The following is a 22,468-nucleotide window of genomic DNA, read 5'->3' on the forward strand; positions in this document are numbered from 1 at the left end:
ATTTTTTATTCTGCCTGAGGACCACCGCTTGTGTTGATCTTGTGTTCGTAACATTGGCTTTCCTCTTGATCTAATCCAACACCTTCAGTTCCCCAATAAAAGAGCTATGGCCACCAGATTAATAAAATCCTTTAGTTATTTGCTATTATATCACTAAATCCATCTTCTAAAACTATTACACTTCTATATAATTTCTCTATTTCCTTTAAAACTAGTTTAATAAACCACACAGAGATAGAAGTTGTTAGCTCTTGCTATGGCTTGAATGTTCTCTATAACTCATGCTGAGATCCATTTGTAGTTCAGAAACATGACTATTGTCTTTTCAAGCTTATATGAGATCTGGCTCCCTCAATCCTTGCTATGATATCAGTACATTACCTGTCTGATGTGAAAAAGAAAAGATAAAATGAAATAAAAACTCAGACACCACAGAGAGTTTCCACCAGTAAGAAGGCTCTCACCAGATCCAGCCCCTCAATCTTAGAATTCTCAGTCTCCAAAACTGTAAGAAATAAATTCCTTTTTAAATAAATTACCCAGTTTCCAGGATTGTTTTAATAAGTAACAGAAAATGGATGAAAACTGATCTGTCTCCTGATGTAGATATTGGAGCCAAAACTTTATACTCATTACTCAAATAGAGGATTTTTTCACAGGGTAAATATTCAAGGGAGGCAGGGCTGAATTCTACATCAGAAGATAACATCTCAGAAGAATAGATGTTAATTTTTACTCTCCCCTAGAAACTATAATGTACACAGGCTGTGATGCAGGCTTGACCAATCAGACTTTGCTACCAAGGATTCTAAATCTAGAGAGAGTGCCAACAAAAAGAGTGTCAGCAAGGCTAGCCATGGACTCTATTGTCAAGCAGCTTTGTGACAGTGACAATGACAATGGCAGTTCCATTGCAGCAGTGTCCTAAGCTGACAGTTCCTGTGATGTGTTATTGGCTAAGGTTTGAAATACCAAGAATCTTAAGGTTCATCTCATTGTTAAGCTTGGATCATCAGCTTTACTAAAGATTCTCTGAGCTCTACAATTTACTTCCTTGAGTGCTATTGATGAAAAACTCTTTTATTGTAAAATATAGCACAGAGAAAGATTAAAACATATGATCAACTTAATAAATTGTTATGTGTTCAACTAGTAACTACCACTTTTATCAATAAATAGTCTTTCCAGACATTATTGAACCTCTCAACGTGCCTGATCTCAATCAAAACCTCACAGCCCTGCTGTAACCATTGTACATATTTAATGGTAGTCATGCTCTGCTTTACTTCACAGTTTAATAACTCAAGAAGTATTCTTAAATACTAGGTTTGATTTTAACTTTTTGGGAGCATGGTTATATATCTTAAGTATTCTTTATTACAGGTCCAATCCATAAATTATTATTTTCCTGCAATCTTATATTTCACAATATAACTGGGCCATTTTACTTGTAAAGTATTTAAGATTCTATAATTTTCACATATTCCCAAGGAATATTTTAACATATTTCTCTGCCCTCTGTATTTTCTATCAATTGATTGTTTAATATAGGGGATTTACAGAGTCAATACATAAATATGTAGCTAATCCTTAAACAAATAAATATGTCTAGCTATATAAATATATCAATCTATATATAGATTGATATATATAAGTATATAAATAGATATAGGAAGTTTATATATAAAAACTTATCTATATATATATGAATCTGTACTAGTTTTATATAGATAAAAATAAATCTTTTCTTCACCTTTTGGCAAGACTGTTCATTACATTCCTCAAGCAAGAGGCATACTGTGTCTGGTTGCCACTTTTGGTGATGTTATCTATTGATTGTGCTTATTGCCTAGATATATTAATTAATTAGTGACATTTTATTATATCATTTCTCCTTTTTTATTAGTAAAATTTTTTATATGAGTAAAATTTTTTTTAATCTAATGTTTTCTATCTCAGAGAAGTTTGCACAGGACTAATAGGCTAAAAGATTTATTTTTTTGCTCTTTTTAATTTATTTTAAAAACTGAATTATTTCTTTATGACCCTCCAAATTTGGCTAATTTGTTGAAAAGTTTCAATTAATTTTTTATTAGTATTTGAACTCACAGTTATACAAAATATATTTGAAGTGTTTTAATCCATTGTTGTTTTTATTGAAGCAGAAATGCTCCTGTCTCTCCAGTGGGTGGCTCCTATGTCTTCTGAGTTCTTTTGACATGCCCCATTGCAGTCCCTGATAGTTGCTAAAATGTTTCAGACACTTCCTACACATTTTCCATCCCAGATCTGGAATGAGACATTTCTAGTTCTGGTTTGTGTATATGTGGCAGGGGCGGGAGTGTGAGGAAGGGTATTTCAAGACCAGAATTTGGGCAATATGAATGTGCATTATTAACTGGGTCTGTTGTTATTTCTACATCTTTCCATTTGACAGAGTTAGAGTGAATAAGTGGATTGAAGTGTGGATGGATGGCTAGATTAGCAGAAAGGCAGATAAGGCCAGGCGCAGTGGCTCCCGCCTGTAATCCCAGCACTTTGGGAGGCCGAGGTGGGCAGATCACGAGGTCAGGAGATTGAGACCATCCTGGCTAACACGGTGAAACCCTGTCTCTACTAAAAATACAAAAAATTAGCCAGGTGTGGTGGCGGGCGCCTGTAGTCCCAGCTACTTGGGAGGCTGAGGCAGGAGAATGGCATGAACCCGGGAGGCGGAGCTTGCAGTGAGCCAAGACCGCGCCACTGCACTCCAGCCTGGGCGACAGAAAAAAAAAAAAAACAAAAACAAAGGCAGATAACATGCCCTCCGTGAATTCATAGTGTTATGCCTGATTTAAATTGAAGACTGAGATGTATACGTTATCTCTGCTAAATTTCTGTCTTCTTTTTTTCCACATTAAATACATATGTTTTGAAGAATATCAAAAGTGGTAGAATTGGACTATTTATTATATAATATTTTTATATTTATATAAAAATAAAAGGCAGTATTTATATTGATGTTTATACTGATTGTTGTGGTTGTCTGCAATTCATGGCCTAGTTAATGCATAAGAAAGAGCTCTTGGAGAAAGCAATATCTTAGCTCTTGAAGTATTGTAACAGTTTGTGGCTTCTATATTTGAGAGTAAATTTGGCTAGATATAATATATTTATCTTACTTTGTCTTTGCATTATAACAGTTTGTGGCTTTTATATTTGAGAGTAAATTTGGCTCGATATAATACTATTATCTTACTTTTCCTTTGCTTACTTTTCTTTATGGGAGTGTCACTAATGTGTTATTTCATTTAGTTCTGGAATTAAACATGCTGTTGAGTTTGATGATAACCTCATTTTGTTTTCCTTATAAATAACTTTATGTTTTTGTTGGACTGCCAAAGAGATTTTTCTATTTTTTTTTTTAAATCCGGCTTTCTTAAGAAGCAAATTGTATTTACTTAGTTTTCTATTACTCCAATAAATCATTTCTTCTAATTTTATTTTTTGTTCTTATTTATATTTGTATATAATATTTACATGACTATAATCAATATAGTCACAATTTTATTTTCATCTTATTCATTTGACATAATTTTCACACATTTTATCTGGTGGCTAATATTTTCCATTATAATTTTAACATCTGCATAATAATCCATTAAGGTATTATTTGATATACCATAATACCACCTCCCTATGTTAAATATTTATATCTATTCCCTTTTCTTCATATTACAGGTTAAGTCATTCAGTGTTTTTAAAATTAATAAATTGAAAAAAATTCAATGATTTGGCCTATCCTTCCTATAAAAACTGTTCAGAAGTATAAAACATATTAGAGAAAATTTTTATTTATATACTTATTTCTACTTATTTCAGCATGTTTACTGGAATTGAGACCTAGTTTTCTTCTAATCTACAGCTCTAATAGCATAATCCATAAAGCAGAATTCCATGACTAAGACATGCCATTTGCTGTTTTCCTTTGAGTTCTAATTCAAAGAGGTAAACTGTTTGGTCTGTTTTATTGACTTTCAAGTATATCGTGATAGTCCAAACATTGTTCTTCAGAGAAGCAAAGACCAATTCTAAAGTGGAATCTAGAGTGAAATCATATCTATCTATCTATCTATCTATCTATCTATCTATCTATCTATCTATCTACACATATATGAACCTTTGACATTATCTTCCACTAGAAATTGCACCGATTGGTCATCAAAAGGAAGAAGAAACAGATTGTTGAAAACACATTAATGGTTCTTGAAACTGTTCTAATCAGCAAAGGCATCAGTACTGGGAAGAAGTCTGAGAAGGTAACTATTAGTTATCTATTTATACATAATAAATTAACTTAGAATAACAGCTTAAAACATACATCTCACAATTTTTTAAGCCCAGGAATTCAAGGTGAATTAGTGGAGTGGTTCTGGCTCACGGACTCTGATGAGGTTGTAATTAGGATGTCAACTAGGGCTGCTGATACCTGAAAGCTGCACCCAGGACTGGAGGATGAGCTTCCACAACAGCTCACGCACGTGGCTGTTGGGTGGAGGCCTCAGTTCTTCATCACATAGTACTCTCATGACACAGCAGCTGGCTTCCCTGAGTAAGTAATCCAGACCTAGACTCCTATGTTGTACTCTCGTGCTTTTGATGTTGTTTTCTTTTTTTTCCTACTCCTTAGAACCAAGTCACTGAGATTCCACCTCTTTAAAGGAGGAGAACCAAAGACATTGAGGCCATATTTTAATGCCATCATAGTAACTGCTAAACCATCAGAGAATAATGGGCAAAATACAGAGATTTTATAGCCACACAGGACGTCTCAAATTCTGGCTGTGCTGATTATTACCAATTGAACATTGAGCAGATCAATTGGTGCAACATCCTTGGCATCTTTCTTATTGTTAAGCTAGAGATTATTTATTGTCTGCCTACCTCACTGGATTGTTATGAGACTCACAGAAGAGCATAGAAAATGGTGGTTTTGAAAAACAAATATTTATTAATCTTGAATTAAACATGTATTTGTGTAAGTTTTTAACTCACTGAGGCTAAAATGTATCTATGGCTGAAAAATATAAAATCATTAAAGAAGTAAATAGATTTATATTGAATGACTATGTAATCAATGACAAAATCACTGTAGCATAGACTTTTTCTAGGTGATAAAGCAGGAATGTTCTGTATCTATTTCCTGCTTTTTCACATATACCAATATATAATTTCCAAACAACACATTTGGAAATGTATTATAAAATGTTATAAAAAGTTATAAAATGGGTTTCATAACTTCCATACTTGAAGATAGTTTCCACTCATATTAAAAAAAAAAACAAAAAACTACATACTTTTTAGGTTTCAAAGATAAATCTATTATTTCAGAATGGTTTTCTGATTTTCATCATTATAAATGGAAAACATAAATGTTATTACTAAAAATGCCTACAAATGTAATAAATAAAAATTCTTTGACCTCAACACATAAAAACATTTTTGTTTTTATATCTATTTTATATAAGAAATCTTAATCATTGGATTGGCATAAATAGTTCAGTTATTATACATCATGTATAAGCCAGTGCACAAAACTTAAATTTATTCCCAGTTAAGAAATATATACCTAATATTGTTAAGATAAATGGCTTTTTATTGGAAAATTTGAGTATTTATAATTAAGCTTCCTGATATTAAGTTGAGTAGAATTAGGGAAGAGAGAGATTTCAAATAAAAAATAAATTAGGGACATTTCCTCTCAGGGGTGTAGAGAACAAGAAAGGGCATTTATCCTGTGTTTAATTCAATCACTATAACAAAAATAGCTTTATAATCCTCTCTGGTGGACTGTTTGTTAATTTTTTTCACCTATTTTTTATTGCATTGTTTATTTGCTTATTATTTAGTTTTGTGAATTATTCATATTTACATCACAGGTAGACAAACTATCATGCATAAGCCAAATCCAGCACACCACCTGTTTCTGTATCTAAAGTTTAATCAGAAACAGCTAAGCTCACTCATGTTTATATTGTCTAAAGCTGCCTTCATGCTGCAATAACAGAACGGAGGAGATTCCACAGAGACTGTAAGATCTGCAAACTAAAATATTTGCTATTTGGCTATTTAAGGTTTGTCGACCCTTGCTCTACATGCAAATCTTTTTTTTGAAATTATAATACGTAAATGGAATCTCTCAGTCTGTTGTTGATTTTTTTTCATTCTATTCATAGTATCTTTTCATGAGGAGAATTTGAAATTTTGATTAAATCCAATTTATCATTATTTTATTTTATAAATCATGCTTTTGGTATCTTATATAAGAAAGCTTTGTCTAACTTCAAAGCACAAATACTTAGTTTTGCCCTGAAATTTTATACATTTAGTTTGTACATATAGGTCTACAAGATCAAACTTCAAAATTTTCTTCAGATAAGTATCAAATTGCCCAGCAACATTTCTTTAAAAGTCTGTTATTTATCCCCTAAATTGCTATGAAATTTTTGTCAAAAATCAGTGGGTTTATATCTGTATTTTCTCTATTTTGATACATTGATCAACTTATCTTTATTTGTAGACATACTGTCCTGATAAATGTATTTTTTATAATAAACCTTCAAATAAGTTAGAATACGTCATCAAACGTTGTTTTTCTTGAAAAGTTGTTTTGGCTTTCCTAAATACTTTGAATTTCGATATGAAATGGAAAAAGTAAGAGCATTGTTCAAATATCTTCCTAATTTATTTAATTTATTAATACTTTGAAATAGCTACTAGGGAGGCTGAGGCAGGAGAATCACTTGAACCCAGGAGGCGGAGGTTGCAGTGAGCCGAGATCACGCCACTGCACTCCAGCCTGGCGACAGAGTGAGACTCCTTCTCAAAAAAAAAAAAAAAAAAAAAGCTGATGAAAGATTACAGAAGGTTTTCGTATACTCTTCACAAAGATTCTCCTACTGCTTACACTGTACCCTACATGGTCCATTTATAAATTTTTAAAAACAATAACATTGGTAAAATACTATTAACTATTAACTTCAACTGTTTTTTCACTAATAATAGTTTCACTTTTAGTAATTAATTTATTCATTAGTATTCAAATGGTAAATTATATTGGTTGATCTTAAGCTCCAGGCACAGTGATAGCTCCTAGGCAAACAAAGATGATTAAGACATTCCTATCTTCAAGAACGTCACAGTCTATTAGATGACCAAAAATATAAATTAATAATGCAATAATTAAATGACATTTCAAGTTAGCAGCCCAAAAGACCCAAGGAATTAAAATTGCATTTGTCATTAGACAAAGAAAGACAAAAGCATTCCATTACCACACTGCATTAAAAACACTCTTCTTGAACAATGAAAGGCTCAGATTTTGCTGAGCATTTATTTTCTTACGTATTCTTCTGTTCTTTTCATTTTTCAAGCAACAGGAGTCTATTGCAATGTGGCAGAAATCTATTTAAGCCATATCATTTCTTTGAAAATCAGATTCATTTTAATGAAAATTCCAAAGGTATTGTTTATTCTCTTCAATGTTAATGTTGATTTATGTTCTCATTTTAAAAATTATTTGTAATTTTTAAGTAAGTTCTATTGAATAAATAAAAACATATAGAGATTATAGTGTTTACATGTAGAGAAGAAAGTATCTATACAAATTTCAAAGACGTCAAAAAGAAATTTTGTATTAGAGATAACTTGTTTCTAATAGAAATTAAAATACAGAAAATTTTTCTTCCAGCTTATTGATTAAAACATTCAACTGTATTTGCTGAAATTAGTAGTATTCACTTTCTTATATTTGAATGTAGCAGTTAACTTCTATGCAATATTTAGCAACTATTATAGTGTGATCTAGCTTTTCTTTATTGTTTGAGAAGTGTCAAAAGTAAATATGTTTGTTATCAATTTCTAAAGATAGCAAAATATTTTCAAAAAACTAACATTCTATGATTGGACTATAAAGCTTTTTTCCAGATATTTGCATTTATTTGGATGATGAAGAATTACAGAGGAAGAATTCATTTCTCAGATGATTTAGGGCAAGATTGATTGGGTCAATTGAGTGGGTGGAATGTTTCTAACATTTCTCTTCAGTGATCCACATCATTTATCCTGCCCCTTTCTGCACACGGTTTCCATCTGAATTAACCAGAAGAAGATGAAATAATTTAGATTTTCAGAGGCGCCAATTAATGACTTTCTGTTCAGTACTCTTCAGTAAAGGGAGGTTTGTAGTACCTTGTTTATAAAGCTTTTCCTGGTTTTATGTAACATCCTTTAGTATAAGGTAAGTATTCTCTCATTGAACCAGTATGATAATAATAGAATATTAAGAGGTTATGTAACCCAACAAGCCTTTTAATTTCATTAAAACCACAATAAAAAGCACATGAAGTCTAGATCTTTCTCAAAATAGAATTAAGATATACCTTTAATAATTAATATGTCAGGATTTAGATGTCAGACTCCAATACATTTAAAAAATTTTAGTCTCTCAATAATATGGTTAACAAATGTACAGAATAGATCGCTGAGAAAAAATGGTCTCTAAAAGTATAAAAGCAACTGTAAAAATTGTGTTAGGTCGTATGAACTAATAAGCAAAATTACCCATATTCTATTCCCAGATCTTATTCTACTCTAATATAAATTTCTGTTGTGAAGTGAATTTATTAATTAACTTTTCTAATTATACTGTGTGGATATTTTAATTGTTTTGATTAATTTTAGATTTCCAAAATGAGGGCTGAAAAAATTAGTGGTTTAACAAAGAAAACCATTCATGTTTCAAACATGTAAAATAATTCCAAAGGTGGGCATTCCATAGCTGATATTTCCAAGAGTTCAACAGAAACCCTGCATCGGTTATTCTGTATTATCTCTCTACTAACTGTATGTTTCATTCTCAAGGTTATTTCAAGGAAAATTTTGGTTTCTGCAGGGCCCAACCATTTCATTCCAGAGAGCAAGCATGGAAGAAGGCAAAAAAGAGCATGTGTCCTCTTATTTAAAGAATTTTTCTGAAATCACCCACTGATCTTCTATTCATAGCTCATTAGTCATAAATTAGCCACTTGGCCACAACTATTGACAAATAGGACTTAAAATGTCTCTAAATCATAGAAGCAAGTACTACACTAAAATGAGGCTGTATGTGTCTAAAGAAGATAATAAAGCTAGTTAGAAGAAATTAGAAGTTTCTGCAGCATTGCTATTTAGAAAATTAATTTTAACATTGATCTTACATGTAGCCATCTTTCACAAAACTCTGATTAATTCAAATGGCTTGTCAGTTTACTCATTTGAGATTACCAAATAGGCCATAACATATTTCTTCAAATAATACACACTTAATTTGGCTAGAACTTTCACAAAAGTGACTGGAACTTTAAATAAACTATTAAATGGTAACTTTAATCTTGTTTTATTCTGAGTTTGAATGGTAATGTTTCATTTCAAATGGTTTACTACTCAGCATATGGCTTCAAGGTAATTAATTATGTCTCTTACTTTGTTAATATATTAAAATTCTCATTTTTTGTTTCTATCCAGATTTACATTAATACAGTTGCTGATGTTAAACTATTCTTGCATTGATAAGCAAAAATGCATTTAGTAATGATGTGTCCAGCTTATATTTACAAACTTTATTGTCTGATGTTTAATTGGATTTTTAAATATTTTCACATTGTATTTATGTTTAAAGTTTATAGTCTCTGTGTGCGGGTGTGTGTATTTGTGTTTTATTGTATATTAGCTTACTACATTGACGGGTAAATTCATTCAAATTATTTCCTATGGTCACAAACAGCATACACAAAAGGGAAATTATCTGCTCTTTAATGCTTTGCTAAAACTCACTGATGTGTAAATCTTATGAGATTTTAAAAAGGTTACATTACATAGGTGTCCATTGACACCTATGTAATGGTGTCAATAGAGAAGAGGAGAAAAGAGGCTGGGTGCGGTGGCTCACTCCTGTAATCCCAGCACTTTGGGAGGGCGAGGTGGGTGGATCACCTGAGGTCAGGAGTTCAAGACCAGCCTGACCAATATGGTGAAACCCTATCTCTACTAAAAACACAAAAATTAGCCGGGCGTGGTGGCAGGTACCTGTACTCCCAGCTACTCAAGAGGCTGATACAGGAGAGTCACTTGAACGCAGGAGGTGGAGGTTGCAGTGAGCTGAGATTGCACCACTGCACTCCTGCCTGGTCAAAGAAGCAACACTCCGTCTCAAAAAAAAAAAAAAAAAATAGGAGAAAAGAAATTGTAAACAATAAGTTTAGGTAACATTTTTGACATATGTCAGATATTTGGGGTGGTAGTTGCATGGAGATTTTGAAAAATGTCTCATAAATACTTAGGAAATACTATCCAAGGAAAAGTTATCTGAAGATATCTTTCTGAGGAAACTCACCGGCCCTGCAAATATTGATATTTTAAACAATTTTTCCTTGTTAAATATTAATAGGCAGTCTAAGCTCACCAGGTATTTGGGTGTTTACCTAAGATGCCACAGAGATACAATAAATAAATAAATAAATAAATAAATAAATAAATAAATAAATAAATAAATGTCTTGGGATAAATTTCATAGCACATAAAGAAAAGGTTTCAAAATTGTTATGGTTTGTTCTTACCAAAACTCATGTGGAAATCTGATTCCCAATGTGGCAGTATTAAGTTCTTGTTCTAGAGAGACTAAATTAGTTCCCATGGGAATAAATTCATTCCCTGAAGAGTGGTTTGCTACAAAGCCAGTATGCTCCTTGGATTTGTTTCTGCTCATGTCTGCTTCCCCTTTGACCTTCTCTGCCATATTAAGATGGAGCACAAAAGTCCTTGCTGGAAACCAGGGTAATGCCCTTGAACTTCTCAGCCTGCAGAACATGAGATAAATAATCTCATTTCTTTATAAATTACCCGGCCTCAGAGATTGAATTATAGCAACACGAAATGGAATAAGGCAGAAATATACATTATTTTAGATGTAATATAAAATACTACATTCATTAATTAACTATATCATTCTTTTTTAGACTGTCTGAGTTCCTATGTATTAAACATGGTGTGATGGTGGCCAGTGGGGGATGTCAATGGAAGAGTTTAAAGCTAATTTTAAACAAATCCCGAAGCAGAAAATAAATATACAATCTGGAAAAAGATAATCCTCTTAGAGAATCAATCCAGTCTAGAAAATTGAACATCATACAATACAGTGCCTCCAGGATAATATTAAGAAGAAACTGAGGTGAAGAAATAATGAAAATATAAAGCAAATTTATTTTATGTGAGTGATAAACATGAGTTTCCTTATTAAATCACTTACAAAAACAATCACTAAAGAAATAACCAATGAAAGTGAGGTTATTGAGTAGTTAAAGCACAGTAAGGATGAACATTGTTTTATTTGGTTAATGGCATTGAAAGTCAAAAATCTAGGTGAAGAATATAATAAAGATGACATTAAAATTTTGGAAGTGAAAAATACATGACGTTTTTAAGAACGAGTGACACTGAAAATTCAGTAGAATGACACTTCATAATTTGGGTACTATTATATTCACAGCCTGAAATTCTAAATAAAGGTAAATATCTATATTATGTAATTGATTAAAGTTATTTTAAGAATGTAAAATCTCAGAAAAGTTTATATCCCATGCACTAAATTAAAGGATGCTGTTGGATGATGTGGACCTTTTTAAATAAGGGAAAGAACTAATATAGCAGAAGGCACTGGATTCAGAAAAAAAGGTTTCAATCTAGGAAAGAAACAAAATAATGAGTGCAAAGGTGCAGAGAATTCCCAAAACACTTGTGCAGCAAATATTGGGAAATCTATCCAGTGCACAGGCAGAGATAGCTTCCAAGAGGAAAAATGCTGTCCAAAGAGCCAATAAAATTGAGATAAAAAGCGAAAACTTTAATTTAAACATGAGAGAATTACCAAAAATTGAATAGACATGTGTAGTAATCATCCTGATTAAGAAATAGGAAATTACAAGTAACCCACAATGGTTCCCTTGTAAATCACTCTTCTCAATATCACAACAATTCTATTCAAAGAAAACCATTGTTACAACATTTGAATGTTACATAAATGGCATCCAAAAGCATGTATGCTTTTGTGTCAGTTTTCCTTCATTCACCATTATATTTGCTATATCAATCTGTTTTTCATGAACCTATAGTTTATTGATTCTTATAGTTCTTTCATTTTCATTGCTGTGTGGTATTCTATTATATGAATATACTACAGTTTTATATCCATGTTTCTGAACATAAAAGTTTTTTCCAGTTTTTGGCTATTAAGAATTATGGTGCCAAGAATATACTAGTACACATCTTGTTGGACACATGCACACATTATAATTCGAGGCATACTTTTAAATAAAATTGATAGTAAAGGATGCAAGTGTTCAGTTTCAATAGATAATACAAATTTATACTACAAATAGTATTGTGTGAGTGTGTGTTTGTGTGTGTGTGTTAAATTTAGCCGTTCTGATGCTTGTAAAATATTATCTCATTGTGCTTTAAATTTATATTTTCTATTTCACATATTTATTATTTAGTTGAATATTCTTCTTTTGAAATGCATCTTCCATGTTTTTATTTACTTTTATATTGTGGTATCTTTTTACAATTAATTTGTAGGATTTCTTTGTAAGATGTGTTTTTAGATTATTCTTGCCTAATCTCTGACTTAAATTTTTACTTTTCTAATCATATATTTTCATGAGCAGAAGTAATAAAACACTGTGAAACTAACTTTTTAACATATTTCATATACTTATTTCTACTTCTTGTATTATAAACTGGCTAGAACTCCAGTCTAATTTTGACACAGGAAGAGTGGGCATTGTTTTCTCGTTGTTTAAGTCACAGGAGATGTACTAACATTTCCCAGTTAAGATTAATGTTTGCTCTATTTTCAAATACATAAAATTTTCTTCTATCATGGCTTCCTGAGATAGATTCTCCCTTCATCTATGTGCTTTCATCTAGAATAATCTTTCTCTCTTAAAAATCTCCCTTTAATTTTTCCTTAACTAGGGCTCTTTTGGTAATGAAGTCTCTCTCCTTTACAAGCAGTTTTGCTTAAAAATGTGAATTATTGATGTTGTTATTCATACAGAATATATGCATTCCTACAGAAAATATACAGCATTTAACATTAAAAGACAGAATATTATCTTTATCAAAAAACTACATTATGCTCTCTTTCCATTGCTAACCTGCCAATAATAGTCACCATTCTGACTTTTTACACTTTAAAGCTTCAGAGATAAATTCACTGGCATAATGTCCTAGCCTGTTAGTTATTAAATTTTAGAACTTATACAATATTATTCTGTTGTTACCTTCCATTAGTTTTTTTGTTTGTTTGTTTTTCTATGGACACATTATCTAAAGTTTTATTGTTGCTTCCATCAGGACAGTACATCCCTTTTTTACTAGTTATTCTTATAATCCCTTAACATAAACTTTGGAAAATACTTGTCCATTATTCTTTCAAACATTTCTCTTTCCTATTTTACTCTTCTCCTAGGACTCACAGGTGTGTTCAAATATTTTCCCCACATTCCATGTGTATCCTACGATATTTCCTGTATTACCTAACATTTTATCTTTTGTTGTTGCAATGTGAGTGTAATTTTTTCTAGGCTGTTTTCTTGTTCCCTCTAATTTGCTATTAAACCTAGGTCTTGTGAGTTTAACAAAGATATTAGTTGCTATATGATATAGTTTGGATATTTTTTCCATTCAAATCTCATGTTGAAATTTAATCCCCAATGTTCCAGGTGGCACATAGAGGGAGGTGTTTCAGTCATGAGGGTGGATGCCATCCTCATGGTAGTGAGTGAATTCTCATTCTATGAGTTCCCATAAGAATTTATTATTAAAAATAGCCTGTCATTTTCCTCTCCTCTCTCTCTTTCTTCCCCTATCTCACCTGCTCCCATTCATTTCTGCCACGGATGGAAGTAATCTGAGGCCATCTCCAAAGGCAGATGCAGCCCCATGCTCCTTTAACAGCCTGCAGAACCATAAGCCAAATAAACCTCTTTTCTTATGAATTACCCAGCCTTGTGTTCCTTTATAGCAATGCAAATGGGCTAAGACATTATATACATTTTCTTTCTATAATTTACATAATATTTCAGAATTTCACATTTCCTGCTAAAATTTTTCATCTTCACATTTAATCTTTGAATATATCAACTTCATTTATTTTAAACTCCATGTCTGTCTGGTAAGCCCATTAAATTGATCTGTTCTATCTCTGCTTATATTATCTGTTGTGATCTTGGTTTTTACTATTTTGTTTTAGTTTATTCCATGTCTAGTCATTTTGTATGAACCATCAGCTATTGTGTATAACAAGGTGTAAAGATAATTTGGAACTCTAGATTAACGATTCTTCTACCAAGATGATTTACTCCTCTTCTAACCAGAAATTATAACAGCTGGTGATACCTTAATATGATGAATGCTTAGTGATGATTAAAAACTAAGCTTTGGTCTTCATGTTGGTTGATTTATTTCATTCTACTTTTGATGTACTTTACTGCTAGAGTAGAGAATTGCTCTGAGTTCTGAGGACCTCTGAAGGTCTTAGGTATTTAGTATGGTCTCTACTCTTTGGCAGGCTTGAATATGAATATTTATCCAAGATTGCAATTGACAAGACCTCTAGGCTGTTTTTATTTGCTTACCTGCCACTCTCTCTTGTTTCTTTTTAATCAGAAAATTTGTGAATAGGCGAAGACATGTTATAGTCACACTCAATTGTCTAAGCTTCCCTTCATTTCAGTAACTTAGACTCACACATATTTCTGATATGATAGTTCTGTGATACCTTCAAACATATTACTTTTTATCATTTTTCCTAGCCAAGTCTGTTTTAAGGAAGTTGTCTAGGCATTGTTGGAAGGAGAATCCCTTATAACAATGTTACATATCTGTCTTAGTTGATTTGTGTTGCTATAATGAAATGCCTGGGTAAATTATTGTCAATCTAAAGAATAAACAGAAAGACTTCCTAAAAAGAAGAGTGTTTATTATGAAACAGTCATTGCAATGGGAATACCAGTATCATAGTAAAATATGTGCATATTCAAGAAAGTATAAGAAGGCAAAGGTTTTTAAAGAAAAATTATGGAGAATTACATCATTGTTTTGAGATGATTATTCTTGGTTACAAGAATCAGCAACAAGGGTCACACAAGTGTGAGTTTGCAATGGCCTTTGTACAAGGTTGTGTTTTTTGCAGTCTTTTGTGATAGTTTTGATATGAGGCATTTATGAATGGGGATTTTCCCTTCATGGTCATCCCAACTCTATTTGTCAGAGATTTTAACACAAGTGTCTCCATTTTTATTCTGACAACTTTCACATCATAAATCATTTATATTTATTTCATACAGTTCTGTAAGAACTGGGAGGTCCAAGATGAATGCACCAGCAAATTCAGGGTCTGTTGAGGGCTGTTGTTTGCTTCCAAGATTGTGCCTTGTTGCTGTGCTTTTACACAGTGGAAGGTGGAGGGGCAAAAGTGTCCTAGATCATTTCCTCCAGCCCTTTTATAAGGCATTAATCCCATTTATGAGGTCAGACTCTTCATGGCCTAACCACCTCCTCAAGTTCTTACCTCTTAATACTGTTGCATTGGGGATTAAGCTTCAGCATGAATTTTGAAGGGGACACATTCAAACCATAGCAATGTCCTTTTAAGATCGTCTAACATTTATACTTTACCTCAATCTTCTAGAATGTAACACGTTATTTTTATATTTTAAAAAGATATACTCCCAAACAATTAAGTTGGACTCAATTGTTCAGCATTAGATCCATCAAATGTTCAAATTTCTCAACATATTAAGTTCACCTCACTACCATGGATTCTCTGTCTTTTGTTGAAGAAAAGGTAAAAAAGCCAATTAAAAGAGGTTTTTGAGGTTGTGTAAGAGACTATTATTTCATTAAGGCATCACAGACTCCCATGATGAAAATATGTGTGAGTCTAAATTACTGAAATGAGGAGAAGCCTAGGCAATTTAGTATAACTATAACTTTTTTTTTTCTCTCAAACACAAGTTTGCTGATCAGAAAGAAGCTGGAGAGTAGGACCAGGTAATTTGAAGTTTTTCACTTGTCTGGGTCCAAGGATAATTTAGAGGATGAAAATGTAAGACCAATAACAGGCTCTGAAATTGTGGCAATAATCAATAGCTTACCAACCAAAAAGAGTCCAGGATCAGATGGATTCACAGCCGAATTCTACCAGAGGTACAAGGAGGAACTGGTACCTTTCCTTCTGAAACTAGTCCAATCAATAGAAAAAGAGGGAATCCTCCCTAACTCATTTTATGAGGCCAGTATCATCCTCATACCAAAGCCGGGCAGAGACACAACCAAAAAAGAGAACTTTAGACCAATATCCTTGATGAACATTGATGTAAAAATCCTCAATAAAATACTGGCAAACCAAATCCAGCAGCACATCAAAAAGCTTATCCACCAGGATCAAGTGGGCTTCATCCTTGGGATGCAAGGCTGGTTCAATATATGCAAATCAATAAATGTAATCCAGCATTAAACAGAATCAAAGACAAAAACCACATGATTATCTCAATAGATGCAGAAAAGGCCTTTGACAAAATTCTACAACCTTCATGCTAAAAACTTTCAATAAATTAGGTATTGATGGGATGTATCTCAAAATAATAAGAGCTATCTATGACAAATGCACAGTCAATATCATACTGAATGGGCAAAAACTGGAAGCATTCCCTTTGAAAATTGGCACAAGACAGGGATGCCCTCCCTCACCACTCCTATTCAACATAGTGTTGGAAGTTCTGGCCAGGGCAATTAGGCAGGAGAAGGAAATAAAGAGTATTCAATTAGGAAAAGAGGAAGTCAAATTGTCCCTGTTTGCAGATGACATGATTGTATATCTAGAAAACCCCATTGTCTCAGTCCAAAATCTCCTTAAGCTGATAAGCAACTTCAGCAAAGTCTCAGGATACGAAATCAATGTGCAAAAATCACAAGCATTCTTATACACCAACAACAGACAAACAGAGAGCCAAATCATGAGTGAATTCCCATTCACAATTGCTTCAAAGAGAATAAAATACCTAGGAATCCAACTTACAAGGGACGTGAAGGACCTCTTCAAGGAGAACTACAAACCACTGCTCAATGAAATAAAAGAGGATACAAAGAAATGGAAGAACATTCCACGCTCATGGGTAGGAAGAATCAATATCGTGAAAATGGCCATACTGCCTGAGGTAATTTATAGATTCAATGCCATCCCCATCAAGCTACCAATGACTTTCTTCCCAGAACTGGAAAAAACTACTTTAAAGTTCATATGGAACCAAAAAAGAGCCTGCATCGCCAAGTCAATCCTAAGCCAAAAGAACAAAGCTGGAGGCATCATGCTACCTGACTTCAAACTATACTACAAGGCTACAGTAACCAAAACAGCATGGTACTGGTACCAAAACAGAGATATAGATCAATGGAACAGAACAGAGCCCTCAGAAATAACGCCACTTATCTACAACTATCCGATCTTTGACAAACCTGAGAAAAACAAGCAATGGGGAAAGGATTCCCTACTTAATAAATGGTGCTGGGAAAACTGGCTAGCCATATGTAGAAAGCTGAAACTGGATCCCTTCCTTACACCTTATACAAAAATTAATTCAAGATGGATTAAAGACTTAAACGTTATACCTAAAACCATAAAACCCTAGAAGAAAACCTAGACATTACCATTCAGGACATAGGCATGGGCAAGGACTTCATGTCTAAAACACCAAAAGCAATGGCAACAAAAGCCAAAATTGACAAATGGAATCTAATTAAACTAAAGAGTTTCTGCACAGCAAAAGAAACTACCATCAGAGTGAACAGGCAACCTACAAAATGGGAGAAAATTTTCACAATCTACTCATCTAACAAAGGGCTAATATCCAGAATCTACAATGAACTCAAACAAATTTACAAAAAAAACCAAACAACCCCATCAAAAAGTGGGCGAAGGACATGAACAGACACTTCTCAAAAGAAGACATTTATGCAGCCAAAAAACACATGAAAAAATGCTCATCATCACTGGCCATCAGAGAAATGCAAATCAAAACCACTATGAGATACCATCTCACACCAGTTAGAATGGCAATCATTAAAAAGTCAGGAAACAACAGGTGCTGGAGAGGATGTGGAGAAATAGGAACACTTTTACACTGTTGGTGGGACTGTAAACTAGTTCAACCATTGTGGAAGTCAGTGTGGCGATTCCTCAGGGATCTAGAACTAGAAATACCATTTGACCCAGCCATCCCATTACTGGGTATATACCCAAAGGACTATAAATCATGCTGCTATAAAGACACATGCACACATATGTTTATTGCAGCACTATTCACAATAGCAAAGACTTGGAACCAACCCAAATGTCCAACAATGATAGACTGGATTAAGAAAATGTGGCACATATACACCATGGAATACTATGCAGCCATAAAAAATGATGAGTTCATGTCCTTTGTAGGGACATGGATGAAACTGGAAATCATCATTCTCAGTAAACTATCACAAGAACAAAAAACCAAACACTGCATATTCTCACTCATAGGTGGGAATTGAACAATGAGAACACATGGACACAGGAAGGGGAACATCACACTCTGGGGCCTGTTGTGGGGTGGGGGGAGGGGGGAGGGATAGCATTAGGAGATATACCTAATGCTAAATGACAAGTTAATGGGTGCAGCACACCAGCATGGCACATGTATACATATGTAACTAACCTGCACATTGTGCACATGTACCCTAAAACTTAAAATATAATAATAATAAAATAAAATAAAGAAAATGTAAATATAATTTTTTTCTATTTTCTTTTATTTTCAAGCAACATTGTCAGTGATAGGATATAGAGGAATGCAACTTAATGATGATAGAATATTAACAAGGATAAAGAAAAGCATGGCCCAGAGGAAAAGCAACAGGCACTAAAGTGCTACAGACATATTACCAACTCTTAAGGGCAGTTGTGTGTGGGTGATCCCAAATGTTATGTAGTTAAAAAAAATCACCCAAATCCAATAAGTAATGCATAACTGATGATTGATTATGCAAGCATTTCCTTTAAGAAATTAATACTGGGCCAAGCGTGGTGACTCACGCCTATAATCCCAGCATTTTAGGAGACAGAGGTGGAAGGATCACTTGAGGTCAGGGGTTCAAGACCAGCCTGGCCAACATGGTGAAACCCCATCTCTACTAAAAATACAAAAAATTAACTTGGGGTTTTGGTGGGTGCCCATAAACCCAGCTACTTGGGAGACTGATGCAGGAGAATCACGTGAACCCAGAAGATGGAGGCTGCAGTGAGCTGAGATCGTGGCATTGCACTCTACCCTGGGCAACAGAGCGAGACTCCATCTCAAAAAAAAAAAAAAAGGAAATTGATACTGCCTATATAATAAAATATTACTGTATAACTAACAGCATAATGTAATAAAATTGCATCAATTAGTGTACAGGTTACATAGGTAACATTGATAAAATTTATTATACCAGCTATTGTTGAGGTCATTACAGCAAATATATAGATGTATTATCACTTTTGTGCTGAGGCCAAACTATGATAAATATTTACACCATAGAAATTTAAAACTGAAAAGATATGTAGAGGTGATCCTTTAATCATTCTTACTTACATGTTTACAATCTTGAAATTCGATTCTCTTTCAAATTCTGGGAATATAGATTAAGTGACTAAATAAACTATTTTTAATTAAATTTGAATATAATAAATTTCTAATGACTGGCTCCATGTAGACATTTGGAGAGTAAACTCACCTATTCACACACACACACAAATAGTGCTATCTTAATTAATTTTATGCTATTTAAATAGACCTAAGCATTTACAAAATACATTTCAGTCATAATATTAGGTCAGTGCAAAAGTAAAAGCGGTCTTTGCCATGGCTTTTGCACCAATATAAATATATCATTCATAGTCAGCAAATTTATAACAATATACATAAGTTACTTTGATTTAGGGAACATTTCTTGAAAATGTTTAAATGTAGCTGTCAAAGGATCTGTTTTCAGATAGTGGTAGTGAAATTACATTGACTTGGAAAACGAAGGATGAGCAAAATCTACATTAATTAAGTAGAATAAATGCTCTGTTATTTGTCAAATTGTTTTAATAAATTGTCAAGTCTTATGTTAAACACAGCATTATGTTTGAGAATTTGGCCCAAACAAATGTTAATAGTTGTATGATACAATCATTGTCCATATGTTCTTTAGATATTTGTAGACCATATGAGAATAAATCTGGATTTATCAAAAGTTTAGTTTGTAAAACTCAATTCTTTTCATGAATATGAAGAAAATTTTTATTTCAAGAGTCAATAATTTTGTTGAATTAGTATTGTATGGAATTCTTATAATTTTATGTTGCCTTGGAATCCATTTTGAATGTGACTCTTAACTTTTTCATACCAGAAGAGGGGTCAGTAACCCTTGTCAGAGTTTCCACTTCTCCACTGCCTCAGTTTCTTAAGGAGATCCATCCATATATCTGCCTTATACAACTGCGTGCTGGTGGCCACCTCCCTAAAGGATAAGTATATTCTACTTCGTTCAACCTCATACCTAGTATGGACTATGCAGATTGTCCTGGTGAACCCCTTACAATCACAGCATGTCTTCTTGGAGCTCCTGCTTGCTAGCTTTAAATCCACCAACTAGTGGATTTAAAAAACTTGTGTGTGGTTTTCAGACTCGACCACAGGCAACGAAAAATAATTATCTGGCAGGTCTCATGGGAAAAACTGCTCTCCCCTCACTATACTTGGTGCACAGCCCATACATTATAGCCCTTAAGGGGAGTTGCAATCAATAACTCAGGCCCCTCTGACTGGCCATGCACTTACACATGTCTGTATTCCTAGTGTGGTCCATTTCATTTGGAGGTTCTTTATCTGAATCCTTAGATAGCTTTGCTGAGATCACCTTATTGGAGAGAAGGAGGGGCAACCTTCTAGACACTCTACTCTGGCACAGTGCCCAGCATTTTCCCATTTCTAGCTTCCCCCGCTTGCCCTCTGTATTCTTTTTCCATTTCCCACTCCTGGTTTCCATAAAAGTGCAGGAGATTTTGCTTGGGGCTCCCTGGCCCTATGACAACCCCCATTTCTGTGCTGAACTGCCTGATCTTTCACCAGTGTGGAGTGGAAGATGGAGGGTAGGGGGAGTAGTGGAGGGAAGAGTAATGAGATGAAATCAGCACTTTTTCTAATTTAGTCTCTTGCTTAGTAATCCTAGTAAGTGATTAATCCTAGTAAGTGATTAAGGACTAGACTGTTACTTTAACTTTTGTTTTGTTGTTTTAACAATTTAGGAGAAAGAACTGAGCTGCTAGGAGCCAGAGTAGCCAACTAAAGCAATGAATTGGTATACAATGTATGATGAGTTAGTAGTAAATAAAAATTAAAAAGCATGGTAAAATTTAAAATCATGGTAAAGTAACTGCCAATTATGGAGCTGGTCTTTTTCTGAGCTTAGTCAGGAAAGACTCTTCTAAGGACATAATATCAGAATTCATATATTATATACCAGTGTGTTTATTTGTGTACTTTCTGTCTCCCCACTTTGAGTGTGGAGAGGGATTTTGTCTTGTTCCATGTTTATCCTCAGCGTCCAAAGGAGTGTCAGGCATTTTATGTTTCCTCTATAAATGTTTACTCACTCTATTAATGAATACTATTTTCTATAGACAGTAAAGTTTCACTTCTATCAGAATTACTACGAAGGAGAATCTATGCAGTTCAATAAGATGGAATTGTTTAACGTGTATCTGTAGTATTATTTAAGAGCGATGTAGCAAAGTATATTCATTGTGATATATTGCTAAGTGTTAGGTATCCAACACTGCAAGTGAGATAGACCAAACTAATGGGAGAACAATTTCGTCAATGTTTCCTCCTCAGATTCTCCAAAATAGTTAATATATCTCTGTGATACTTAATAGTAACTTATTTGCACAACACATTATATTTATTCCAGACTAATTATTATGGTCTATCCTTTCCTACATTTTGTATTCTTATGATTCTCTTAAAGTGGTCTTTAGCTCTTTTTGACAGGATAAAAAAATCTAGGAAATATTTGACTTTTAAATATGTGAAGGTTGACAATGTGGCATATTTTAAATAATAGAAAATGTGCATAATTATAGATTATATTAAATTTAAAAACATTTTAATAGTGGTGCTATGTATCATGGGAATAACAGACAAAAATAATTACCCCCGCAATAAACAAATTCAATAAATTGACTTTCTGGGGTGTGTGTGTGTGTGTGTGTGTGTGTGTGTTCACTTAGGAAAATGTTAGTCCCTGAGAGGTCAGAGGGTTTGGAGTGAGT

The 22,468-nt window shown here is 33.4% G+C and overlaps 1 non-coding gene across 1 annotated transcript; it reads left to right on the forward strand.

The window, feature by feature from the left end:
• Positions 1-289: 289 nt before the first annotated feature.
• Positions 290-391, forward strand: LOC112436939 (small nucleolar RNA U13). Its single transcript, XR_003025607.1, has one exon. It is a non-coding gene; the product is annotated as a small nucleolar RNA U13 (small nucleolar RNA).
• Positions 392-22,468: the final 22,077 nt, after the last annotated feature.

The sequence above is a fragment of the Pan paniscus genome, chromosome 14, assembly GCF_029289425.2.
Source record: "Pan paniscus chromosome 14, NHGRI_mPanPan1-v2.0_pri, whole genome shotgun sequence".
NCBI classification, from domain to species: Eukaryota; Metazoa; Chordata; class Mammalia; order Primates; family Hominidae; genus Pan; species Pan paniscus.